The sequence below is a fragment of the Echiichthys vipera genome, assembly GCF_963691815.1.
Source record: "Echiichthys vipera genome assembly, chromosome: 21".
Lineage (NCBI taxonomy): Eukaryota > Metazoa > Chordata > Actinopteri > Perciformes > Trachinidae > Echiichthys > Echiichthys vipera.
In genome coordinates, this window is record NC_139846.1 from 16,770,160 (window position 1) to 16,783,712 (window position 13,553).

The following is a 13,553-nucleotide window of genomic DNA, read 5'->3' on the forward strand; positions in this document are numbered from 1 at the left end:
GAAAATATAGTGCTACATATTGATAATGATATTCTGTATCTTTCTATCCCCACCTAATCAGAGGTGGAATATGGCGTGGAGTCTTTCCTCTCTCGTGCCGTGACAGCAACAATTCATCACAGCTTTAATTTAGTCTGTTACTGGGGTGTCGATAGGACGAACACCGCCTGGCGACCCTCTATTTCACACACATGCACGTCCACACACAAATGCGGGCAGGGTGTTGCATGTTCGCACACGTCCATGCACAGCATGCATAGTCTTATGACCCTTGTGGAGAGCTGTCTGTGGAGAGTAGCTCATCTTTGTTACAAACACGCACGCGCACGCGCACACACACACACACACACACACACACAAACACAAACACACACACACACTGAGGCACACCACCTCCAATCGTCCAGGAGAGCTATCTGTTGTGTGGTTGACTGTGGCCCCTAGCTCAAGGCCCTTCTCCCTAGATGTATCATCAGTCATTTAAAGCAATTAAGCACTTCTCAATGAGAATAGCCTGCTCTTCCTTGAGCAAGACGGAGAGGAGCGATTCACAAAGCCATTTTCTACCAAATCCTATTAAAGGTGGGGAAGGGAAGGGGGGGTGGGGGGAAACGAGGCTGAAGACTTAAAATGGAGGGCTTTTATTTAAGGACTATGAGGTATTACAGGCCAGATTACTCCTGGCTTATGTTCCTAGTCTGGGAAATTACATTCCCACTTTTTTTTGGAGTGCCCAGGCTTTGGAGTCGAAGATGAGAATCACCTTAAGTCTCTCTTGTTTTTCACTTCTCCACTTCAATGGGTCGTTCTTGTTCTTGTTGTTGTGTTTAGCTAGAAAGATTTCTGTTTTCCTACTTTTATTGGCACCTACTAAGCTTTCAGATGCCTCTTGGGGTGTGTTTTTGGGGCTGCGGTTTATGTCAATTCTATCCGGTTCTTTCAAGGGAAATTACTTTTTCATTCCAAGATCTAGTCTTAATTATTGATAGTAAGGGAAAAGACATGAGTATGAATTTCATGTGATAAAATAGTTGTTCTTCAATCTCAACAGGGTTTAAAATCATATACCATATAAACACAGCTGTGAGTCACCATATGAATAAAAACACCAACAGGAAAGCTATCTTTGTTTTGATCATGCTATTCATTCACTACCTCAAGCTGAATTATGTCAAATTTAAACAAACTTTAACCATACTTAATCATAAGTCATGACCTCATTGTTAGCCTTTTCACAGCATGTTTGGCAACAACACTAGATCAAAGTTATAGGTACTGATTTTGTTCAATGGGCAGAAAAGACTAGAAAAGAACTCCAAATGTGCATTAGGTGGCATAATATTTCTCCCCAACATGTTTGAATAAGGCCAAAGGTTGTATTTTTGCTTCAGGGATCTTAAAAGTCACCAAATATATCAATGAAGCTTAGAGGGTGTTAGGCCTTATGAAATTATGAAAACTGGTCAGCAAAAATCTGGAAATGAGACACTTGGCCACTTGGTCAAAACATAAGTGGAATCCTTTATTGTGAAAAACCTTACCTAGGGAAGTGTTGGGAAGTTGTATGGCTTGGTTATTGAATAGTCTGTTGCCATAAAAGACAAGAGAATAGTTTTAGGTTTTAATTATTGGTACTTAAATACCACATGTTTCGAAATGTAGCCATATCTACATTTGATAGTATCAAAAGTATCAACGCTATAAAACATGCAGATTGGGGTTTTCCCTGGTCCATGGTACACCCTTACACCAGGTTTCATGACAATCGAGGAAGTTTTCCGTATCCCCTCAGACAATCAAACAAACGGAACTGAAAACATAACCACCTTGGTGTGGTTTTACTGTATATGTAAAAGCTCATTCAGAATCAGAATCAGACTCAGAAATACTTTAATAATCCCCGGGGGGAAAAGATTTTTGTTACAAAACTCCAGATATACAAACAACAAATATATTACAGACTAAACATATATTAGAAAAGACTCAAATTTGAAATATAGAAAATAATATTTACAGTAGTGAAGTTTATACAAGATCAACCTGGAAACCAGTAGTACTTTGGCCTTGCAATGAAAATCGAACCATCTCCCTGAACCTGAGCAAACACGATGGGGTTGAAAGGCCTAAAAAAACCTGTCAAGCAAAGCCTGAGTCACGATTTTAAAAGAGCTTCATCTTAATGACGTATCTGCATGATGTGTACATTGTTTCTTTTTAAGTTGGGTAGGAGGGTCTGTCTCACTTTTAACCATGTGTCCTCTATGCAATGATTTGTGAACATTTCTACCATCAGGTGACCTGAAACACATCAGTTATCGTGGTATATTTTATAGATTTCTAGATTTCAGGCTATATTATAACCTTTACTAAGATCACTGACAGCACAGAGATCCTGTTAAGTCATTATCCTCTCCCTCAGTCAGCCACTGTACAACCAAAAGCTCCACTGTTGGCCTTTTTAACTCAGGGCACATTTACTTTTGGACTCACAGCCAAGACAGCCTGTCTTCACCTTGACAAAAGAGCAGAAAATATTCAAAACATTGGAAAAGTATGTATGTAGGTATGTGAGTCACAGTATGTGTAAGACCACTGATGTATATGATTACAGACATGCGTGTGTGCAAACTCTGTGTATGCACTGTATGTGTGTGCTTACCTTTGCCAAACTGTAAAACAGGTTTGGGGTTTATTTTTGTTATGTGAAAGCAAAGCTCAGTACTGCTGAAACAGACATCTGCAAAGAATAGACCCACTCATTTGGCGTTAATCAAAACAGCCTGACTTTATTCATGTAGCTGCAGTGATCTGCAAGCCTCTGGCAAGAGCAGAGAGAAAGAAAACACAGATGTGTGCAAGTTACACAGACAGACACACACACACACACACACACACACACACATTTAAATAAAAGGTCAAATAGCTTTATCAATAACTGTGGAAAATGTGTTTTGTGAGGAGAAGGAGCAGTTGATCTGACAGTGGCCACCGCCCTGATGAATAACCGCCAGGACAATCAATAGGAAAGAGGAGTTGAGGTGGAGTGGGGGAACGTTTTGTCATCCAACGGTACACTCCAATATCTAAGCTCATCCATCAAAGGCAGCAATGGCACTCCGTCCTCCGCTTTAATTGAAAGCACACTGAAACAAGTTATTTACATGACGGGATGGATTTGAACGGGTGCACGTCAGCTGGCAGCTTTGCTGTTCTGTGTTTGCTAAATGTTTGTTTCATGAGCTGACGCTCGACTGTCTCTGAACATGGTTGACTGTCAGCTAAGGATGGAAATGTAGACAAATAGTCTTGTATCAAGTCGAACGCAAAGGCAAGAAACAGAAAAAGGGGGATTTTTATATAGGTGTCATCAATGTATTCATCTTTGGCAATCAAAAAGCTGCCTTCTGAGAACAGCAATGTCCTTAATCCTGTCAAATAGATCATCGTAAAATAGCAATATGTATAAAAAATGAGCATAAGCCCGAAACCCAAAACAGCTCCTCATTGCTTAACTTCTTGTAAGAAATAAAACAACAAACCACAGTCTTGTGGTTTAAAGGCAACTAGGCATCTTTTTTATTGTTCGTTTTCAAATATGTCTTCTATTTTTTCCCTTTGGCATCATACAGGGTATGAATTTACGCTGGCTGCCTTTGGTACTAAAGATGCTATAGGGTTTAATTTAATTTGAATTCACATATGGTTTAAAGGATGCCTGCTGGGAATCTACTTTTGACTTTCAATGAGTTGTTTTTTTTTTTTTTTTTGCTGCATTCAGCTTTGGATATAAGCTCTGATGGATATTGCTGTACATTAAGGTCCATTCAGTACTCATCACTTCATGCAGACTGTTAATGTGGTGGTCATCCCAATATCATATCACACTTAAATCTATGTAACAGTGTGAAGACTGAAAATTGTAGAATTTCTCTAGACAGTTTGCCCTCAGTAGTTGTACAATCAATATCACACAGCTGATTTCTTCTCCTTTGGGTCTATTCTATAAAGTCATTATCAGATGTTTAAGGTGGTTGCCTCAAGTGGAAAAAAAAAGTCCTCACCTTACAATTGTTGTTAATATGTGTCAGTCTTACCAGTCACTACTATTCTCGTATTGAGCGCATATCAACTGGACTGAATTGCCAACATAGGAGTGGATTTAAGTTGTTGTAAGTCATTCAACAAATCCTAAACATGTCAGTCAGTAGATAAGGAAGCCAACATTTTTCGAAAATCATTCGACGATCATCCACCGCAAAGACAAGGAGGGTCTTAAGAGTGTGAGTAATGTACTGCTCTGTATCGTGTTTGCCCTAGGTGACCCGGTCTGAACTCCAGATGCTACTGTGTGTCACCATGTCACAACCGGAGCCAAAAAGGCCAGGGGGAGGAGAGCCTGTCTGCCTGGGAGCCAGCTAACATCTGTCGAGCATATTCACATGTGTAGCAGACATACAGAGAGACTCTTCAGACCACACTGCAGTGCAGGGATCCAGCGCCACAGAGATCGAAAATGTTGGAACCAAAGCGGGACTGTTTTTAGACTTTCAGCAGAAACAGCCAAGGCCAGAGAGGCTAAGCCAACACTTATTCACACTATGAGAAACCCAATTTCCCCCCAAAAAGAAAAAAACAACCTTGTTCTTTCATCTTGGTGCCATAAATATGATTTGCCAACTGGTTTATATACAATATTCAAGCAAATGACTTGTTCTTACCATTTAGTGTTGTGAACATGTTCAGTTGGCCCTCGCCCTGGCAAATTATACATGGACCTATTATGTGAAAGTGCCGATTGGGATAGCTTACAGAAGGGCCAGGCTTGCCTATTAGCAGGGGGTCCAGGGGGAAAGAGTCAGATTTTGACTTTTCTTTCTTTCCTTTTGTGCTTCCAAACCAATAAAATAACGCACGGGTTGAAATATTCCACAGCTTTGGCTCTTTGGAACTTAGCATTTATTGATAAAACAGATGCTTCTGGCAAATGTAAAGGGTGAAATTTACATCCACTTTATTCCAAAATGTTCTAAATACTCTTTCCGGTTATTGTCTGCATCCAGGCTGGGTCCCGGACGACAGAGGAGGGACTAGGAACATACTAGGAAACCACAGTGAAGCAGGCCAGCCAAGTTCAACAGGGAGTTCAAGACTAAATCAATGCATATTTCCCTTTTAGTGGTGACGAGGCTAGCCAAATGCACACTCTTCACTCTATGCAGGATCTCGGCCTAAATTAAATAGTGATTGGAAGAGTCTTGTCCATTGGTGGGTATGGATTTCAAAAAAGATAATTTGCCTGCTTTTCTATTGCACAAATTCATATGGTTGAAATTCTTCTGCCTGCCCAAATTCATTGTCAAACTTATTAGCAGGGTATGGCTCTAAGCCACTGTTTGTTTAAGGCCGCTGCACTCGAAGGCCTTTGCATACTACATGAGGAAACCTTGGCCGGCACTTCTAAATGTGTTTTTGCTGAAGTGTCCAGATATATTTTCTCTACGGTCAGAGCTCTGAAGCAGCCTTGGCTCGCTCTGGCTCTGTACATGTGTTAATGCTGAAGAGGGTCAGTTATTTTAGCAGCACATTTGATAGTATGTTGACATATGCAATATTCTAGCCAAGGCCTGCATCACCGTAGGCCAATGTGCATTGTTCTGGTTTTAGTTGCCTCTGGGGTTCGCAGAGTGTTTAACAAGCTGTCTAATCAGTACTGCATCATCTGCTATTGTCTGTACACATCCAGTGCTTAAACTACTGGTTGAAAAGTGAGAGTGTTCACTTGCATGACGAAAAAAAGTTCCAGTGATTTAGTAAGGAACTCAGACAGTTGAAAAATGAGAACCAATGTTTTGGAGGTTATTTTCTCCTCATCATTGAAACACATCTGCCCGGCCTAAGGTTTTGTGGGGTAAATGAGCCTTGACGATTATTTTCATAAAAAGCAATAAAGACCAGTAATTATAAAAATGCCAATAAGAATTCATCTTTCAAAAATCTATAAAGCTATTAAGCCCGTAATTAAAAAGATGAGCAGCTAAGTCGGAGAAAATTGCATTTTCCTGCACAAGCGACTGTGAAGCCTCATCTCATGTTTGTTTTGCAAATTCTTCAACAAAAACATTAACTTTGAAATATTAATCCGATCTATGGTATCGATAGGAATCTCCCATTAAAAGGCAGAGGCCTGTACTTCATACACATACGCTTCATTAGGTACACCTCGGCTGCAGATCCAAAGGGTCATTAAGCCTCCATCTTGACAATTACACATACAGACACATATATACACACCCACACACAGTAAGGCAGATAAAGTGGCCGTTGTACCTTCCGACCTGCTAAAATGTGTAAAAGGAGTCCTTTCATATTAGAAATGGTGCCCATAATGAGCAAAGCATTATTAGCACTTGATTATCTTTAAAAGATCCAATCGGAATATATTCGGTTTAGTCACATATATACTCACATACAGTAAAGATAACTGATTGATAGAAATACACATTTTGCACCAAATAACCTATAATTGGACATGTAGAAAATGTGCAAAAATTGTGTCTATCATAACTACAGATATCAGGCTTTGTTGAGATGCTGTAATTGTTTTTGCCAATAAGTAATAAACTGGTGTAGCTCAAGCTTCTCTGTGTTACTGTCTCAGTGATGACTTACAAGAATGCCATGTTCCCAGTTTAACAAACACAACACCATAATGAACTGGGTATTACTGGAGGTACAAGAATTCTTACAAGGCCAAATTTGAATTAGAAATGTTTATGTCTCATTTTTCCATGGCTCTGAAGCATTCCGATGTTCACCACTCATTTCAGACCGCTACACAACATCTTGTTTGCACTGAGTGTGTTTGTGTGTACGTACATCTCTCTCTCATCCTAATGTTTTGATCTGGTGTGTGCGTGTTCACAGTGGACATTAGGCCATCTCTCAAACCAGTAATGGGCTTTGATTCCCCAGGGTTGCAGTGAGATGGCCACTTCTTACATTAGCCAGTCAGGTATGACAGCGCCACGGCTTGCTTTCCCCTCAGCCAGCCTGGATAAATAATAAATGAAAGTGGTATTTCAGTCCTCCAAATCATCCGCAGGGTCAAGACTCCCTTCTCGCAGTGAACTTTGTAAGATGCGCCGAAGCGCAGCGAGATGCTAAAGGTTAGCGTCTCGGACAAGACAATCGTGCATTCGGCCTGCAAGCACAAGTAGTTTATAAACATCCACCACAATATCTACCCCCCTAGTTGTTGGTGAGGATCTTCTTTTCCTGCTCCGAGGCTCTTCCCTCTACCCATGTAGGGGAATGGGGAGACATACGAGGAGGAAAAGTTAGCATTCTCACAGAGCATACATCTGTTGCCAAGCTGGCATTTTGTATTGATTTTTCCCGAAGCCTGTGATTTTCAAAGCTTGTAACAGAAGATGAGGTAAATATCATTTTATTTGCTCAAATGGTTTCAAATTGGATTGGATTGAGATGAAAATGGTGGAGACAAGCAAATATAGATGCGAAAGCAGCAATTTCACATAATTGTCTTCAGACCTGGTGCCAGAATATATTACCGTTGTTCTAAAACTGTCAAGCAAAAGACCAAGAAATAGACTGGAGTAAGTGAAGGCACTTATTCCTCAAGTCTTTGACATGTTTTAGTCTCTGCTGACAATTTTTCACTGTGATGTGGTTGCATTTATCCTCTTGTGAGGAGCTCTCTTACTTCAACTCAATGTATCAGTTACTCCAATGCAAATTACATCCTTGACACTCACAAAGACTATGTCACTCATGGGATGTAGTGGACTCTGAAGACAAAATATCAATACGACTTCAGACATCAGATTAGCATCAGATCAGTTTACATATGGAAGGAATAAAACATTAAACCACCACACCCTCAGCTCTCTACTGTATTTACATTTAGGCTTTATAAAACAAATCTTCTATTGATTCTAGTTGTTCTTTACCTCGACAAAACTGACTTCAAAGCAGCAACATTTCACAAATCTCCCTGTGCGCAAGCAAGCTGTGTAGCTGAGTTAATAACCAGTGTTGATAACCCCATCCCAGACAGCCATTCAGGTTCAATTTTCTATTTACCATGGAAGGTGAAGTTAACCTTCTTCAGCTCATTGTAGCCAGAGGATATTGGCAGAGATTAGTCTATTGGTCATAGCGATGTGACTGTGCATAAAGTACATGACAAGACCCAACTGCATTGACCACAAAATACAGCTATTGCCTTAAAAGCTGTTTGTGGATCGTAAACTAACATACTTGTATGCTGTTCATTATTTAAAACCTGTGTATTACATTGTATATATAAAAGTACTTGACTTAATATGTTTTGTCCAATAACACAAGCAGATGCATGTTGCCTAATGCCCAGTATTAGCATTAGTTATAGAGTTTTCTTTTCTGTCTGTCTTCATCCATCCTTCCATGAAGTGGGCTACTTAAGCCAGAAACTCATCAGAACAAAACAATCAGCCTTGTGCGTCAGTCCTCTTTTCATTAGAGGAACACACAGTGCATGATGTGCATGCTGTACGTGCGTGTGTGCCTGCGTGTGTGTGAGTGCTTATTAGCCGAGGTCAGCTAATTATTTTGCCAGGCTAATTAAGGTCAGTGTGCTTGTCTGTCTCCATGCGGATGGCCTGTACCTGATTGAGATATGTAGTCCTCTTCCACCTTCCTGTCATCTGTCATCTTGATTTGGAGACCATATGGAATTAACTGCACACCTTTTCTTAACCTTTCTTACACACACACACACACACAAACACACACACATATATATATATATATATATATATATATATAATTGTATTTTATTTTGACAAAGCTTATCTATTGTATGAGCTGTGTACAATGTTAGACTGTACTGTATTGTATGTACCAGTACATGCATGTACTATTGAGATATTCACAATAGTAGAAAATTTCCATTACTGTAGACTTATGAACGGTCACGGACCAAGCCGGTATTCCAGAGTGACACAGGTGGTTTTGTTGACTTTTTAAAATTATTATTATTTACTAAAAGCAAAGCATTTAGCAGATACTTCTATGAAAAAATATGGGCCTACAAAAGAAGTCAACATGACAGAAATAAAATAAATGATATACAGGGGCCATAGACAGTATAAAAATTAAAATATGGAAGTAGTCTCTGTGACATCACCTATAGGTTTCTGAAGAGCCACAATGAGAGTCAAAGTAGGTGGCTCCGGTCTTCGCCCTCTTGGAAGTGTTATGACTTCTGTCTGTTCCCAGCTGGTGAAGCGCGGTGGAGCTGAGGTGGGCTGAACAAAGCCTAACTCGAAGCTACTGTACCAAGCTAGCAAAGGCTAACAAGCTAAGCTAACAAGCTAGCTAACTACTTTGGAAGGGGTGAGGGCAGCAGCCGGGAGACAGAGTTACTTAGTGGCTGTACCAACTACGATTTTTGCAGCACAAACTGCAGCAGCTGGGGTCAAAGCTGATGATGCTGTTGATGAACTGCAGTTTTTGGCACTTGAGTCTTGGCTTAATTTCTCACACCTGGAAGATGGCACTTGATAGTGACTGCTTAGGCCATTCAGACACAACGGTTACTAACTACTATGAACACAAGAAATGTCAGTATAGCACTAGCAAAGATCAAACTAGAAAACTCTGCCCATCCCCATATAACAGGATGAACATGTTGCAGCCCAGTTAGCAATCAGCACCATTTAAAGCAGATATGATACAGCTGCAACTCATTTCATTGGCCAGCCAGAACTCTTGCTCCAAAACCCTCAACTAACTGATGAATGGAGTAATCACCATGTGCTGTGGTTCAGTGACTGGCTACTGGAGAGGCCATCCCATGTACACTGAATGGAATTCACCACTAGATTTCCAGTTTTGGTTACAGGTAGGCCCACTTTCTTATCACTCATGAAATGAAGTACATTGTCATCAACATTCAATAGAAAGGTCTAAAATGCAAAGTCTGCATTTATCTATAATGTAAAAGAACTACTATTCATATATATACAGGCTGTCACAATAGAAAATGTGTGCACATAATGGTGCTATTATCATGATGGATGGGCCAAACCAAATTAGGTAGATTTGATAATAACAGTTGAATTACATACCCACTTACCTGGATGCTTAATGAACTGAAAGCACAATTGTCTATTATTCTTGTATCATGCATGATTAACACTGTATGAATATGTCAGGGCCGCCTTAGCTGTCGCTCACTCTAAATCACATGCAGGACTCTATTGTGTGAGGACCGGGTTATTGTAACAGAAACAGAAGAGCTCTTGACTGTCAGTGCCAACCATTTAGAGAAAGACAATTGTAGCGGAAAAGTTTAGTGTTCTTCATTTTGAGGGAAAAAAGGACATATGCCTTCTTATAGAATGATTGCCAAGCTTTAGTACACTTTTAGCCACTTGAGTACTATCTTTCGTAAACTGCATGATGGTATGAATTATTTTGTTTTGAGCAAAGACTCATCACATTTAGTCATCCCTCTATCAACAGTTAATAAACATGTGGATCCATGCAGAGAGCCAAATGTTCTGGACTAAGCAGCTAAAAGTGGAACTGATATTGATTATGATGTGAAATTCATTGAATTATGTTGCATAAATATTCTGATACTGAAACTGAATGGCTGATGTCTGCTGGTAGGTGGGTCGATATGCACTTGTCTGACCAAATTCTCATTGGTCGCTGGTGTTACTCTCATAAGGCCGTGTGTTCAATAAAGCATTTTATCGTAGCTGAATATGCTACGCAATCTTCTAAAAAAGCCCAGCAGGGAGTGTCACAGAGTATTGGAGGGTGCAGCGTTTCTTCATCTGAGATGTCTTGATCCTTCAACTCACGTGATTTCGTGAGAATCCAGTAGTTGTCGTAAGTAGAAGTAAAATAGTCGACACAAGGTAGAGTGCTTGCTCTGGATGAAGAGAAGGCTGAAGCACATAGGGAAAGAGGACAGAGATATATACAGCCTTGCGGTATTCTTTTCTCATTCGTTGTTGTTGTTGTTGTTGTTGTTGTTGAGCATTTGTACATGCAGGAAGTGACGGTTGGCCTATTTGTCCTGCCCCTGCTCCACTGTGATTAGATGGCTGGTGAAAGTAATAAGCACAGCTTTAATTGTAACATTTTTCACCTTTTAGCGACCAGAAAAAAACTCATCGCCAGGTCACTGCTGGTGTTTGTAGAGTATAAATACGTATGCAGCGCACCCACTGCAAATTTAAAACAAAAAAAGACACTGCCCTGAGGACAAAATGCTTTGGTGGACATGCAACGCTACCAGGTAGAGTGATCCACAGTGGCCGATTTAAGGGGAGACACTACAGGCGAATGAAACGTCCCTATAACTTACACTAAGACAAATATTTCATATATTTAATAATATAATAACTAATATTGTTTGTGTTACAAGTTTTCTTAAAGAGTATTAATTTTAGGATTAAATTTCTACAACAGAAATGAGAACATTGGATTAAGCCAGGTTCAATTCTTGTTTCATTTTGTTGACATATTAGAGTGAACGCTATTAGAAGCACTTTGAGTCTGCCTTGTGTATGAAAAGTGCTATACAAATAAAGCTGCCTAGAGAGAGGGGATCTGGATATCTCTTTTTATTACTCAAAATTGGGAAGATATTGGCAACAGCCTTAGAAAAAAATGTGTGGGGCACCCTTATGTCTCCCCCCCATTTCATGTCCATCTTCAACTGTACTATAATAGAGGAAAAGAGCAAAAATAGTCTTAAAAATCTATTTTATTTGTTTCTTAATCTAGAGATGACAGCAGATACATTTTTTTTCATCTCATCTTCATCTCATCTCATCTTGAACCGCTTATCCGGGGTCAGGTTGCGGGGGCAGCAGCTTTAGGAGGGGACCCCAAACTTCTCTAACTCTAACTGGGGGATCCTGAGGCGTTCCCAGGCCAGTGTGGAGATATAATCTCTCCACCTAGTCCTGGGTTTTCCCCGAGGCCTCCTCCCAGCTGGACGTGCCTGGAACACCTCCCTAGGGAGGCGCCCAGGGGGCATCCTTACTAGATGCCCGAACCACCTCAATGCATGCGTATTAGTGTACAGTAAGATTTTCTTTTATCATTATTATATGTAAGAGTGGTTGTCATATAAGAAGAATTTACGCCATATATAATTTCTAATTCAGACGGTGAGTTCCAAAATGATCTGCTATTCTAATAAGTATTGCTCCAAAAATGTCTTCTCCATCAGTTCTAGTTCCTCACTTGCTACCTCTGCAAGCCCCAGTTCCTGGGCCCCAGCATCTCTAACAAGCAGCGGATACAGCGCTGGATTACTGTAGGCGTTAAATCAATAGCTGCTGGTCTCCCAGGCACAGCTATAGATTATGAATCAGTGTTGGTGAGCAGAGCGCCATGGTGGCGAAAGAGAATAGAGAGACAGAGAGAGAAGTGCGAGAGTGGGAGAGGAAGAGGGAAATATACTGATTGGTTGCATCAAAATGACGCAGTAATGTAATATAATCGTACATTTACTTGCTTTGAATAACAATTGTACATTAGGAAAGGTACCACGATTAAATTTTAAAGTCTAGAAAAAAATATTAATCATTTACATATTTCCCCGTAAAAAAATTATTAAAACATATGTATTGATATGTCACAGTGTCTCTGTAGACATAATCATAGTAAGTAGAATTGAGGCAGGCAGGCAAATCAGGAATATGACTTTGAAAGTAAGCATTAAGTCAAACTAATTGATTTAGCTACTGATACCTTTACCTATACAGTATATGAATAATTATAAGGCTTTTAAGTTCAAGTAGCATTGTCTACAAATTAAAGACAATAACAACAATAATTTATAATTTCACACTGAAATATGGGAGATGTGAGGTTTCCATCATAGCCCTGTCAATATCTATATAACTGATCTATGGCAACAAAGCCCATTAACCTGTGTTGAACCTTTGGTAATCTCTGCAGTGAGCTCCACTGTTTCCAGCCCTTGGTTTAATTCAAGGCCCTCTGAGTCCTGTTTACAGATGGTATCTAAGTGGCTTGATTCAACTGCCAATGAATATTGGCATGTGTCTACACCCCATAGACCCTGCTATTAAGGGTGGAGACCACGGGGTTAGCCAAACACAAACTGAACATGACATCTCCCCTCGCTTCTGTAAGTCCAACACACACACACACACACACACTCATGCAGGCAGGCAAGTACATACACCTGCATGTCCAATCGTGCATGAACAAAAAGTAAAAGAAAACCTAGTCTTTAACGCATAACCTAGATTCTCACAAATATGCAAGCGCATATTTAGAGCTCAAAAAACTAAATCATAAAAACACATGCAAACAAACACCAAACACACTCTACAACCTTGCTATAGGGCGGGTTGCTAGACCCATACTGCCCCCTGGCTCGCCTTGACTCTCTCTGTTTGTCGAGCAGCACAGACGCCTGAGGAATAACTTGTCTCCCACCACAGATTCAGGGTCAGATTACCCTGGACCAGCTCTCTAACCTTAACCATTAGGAG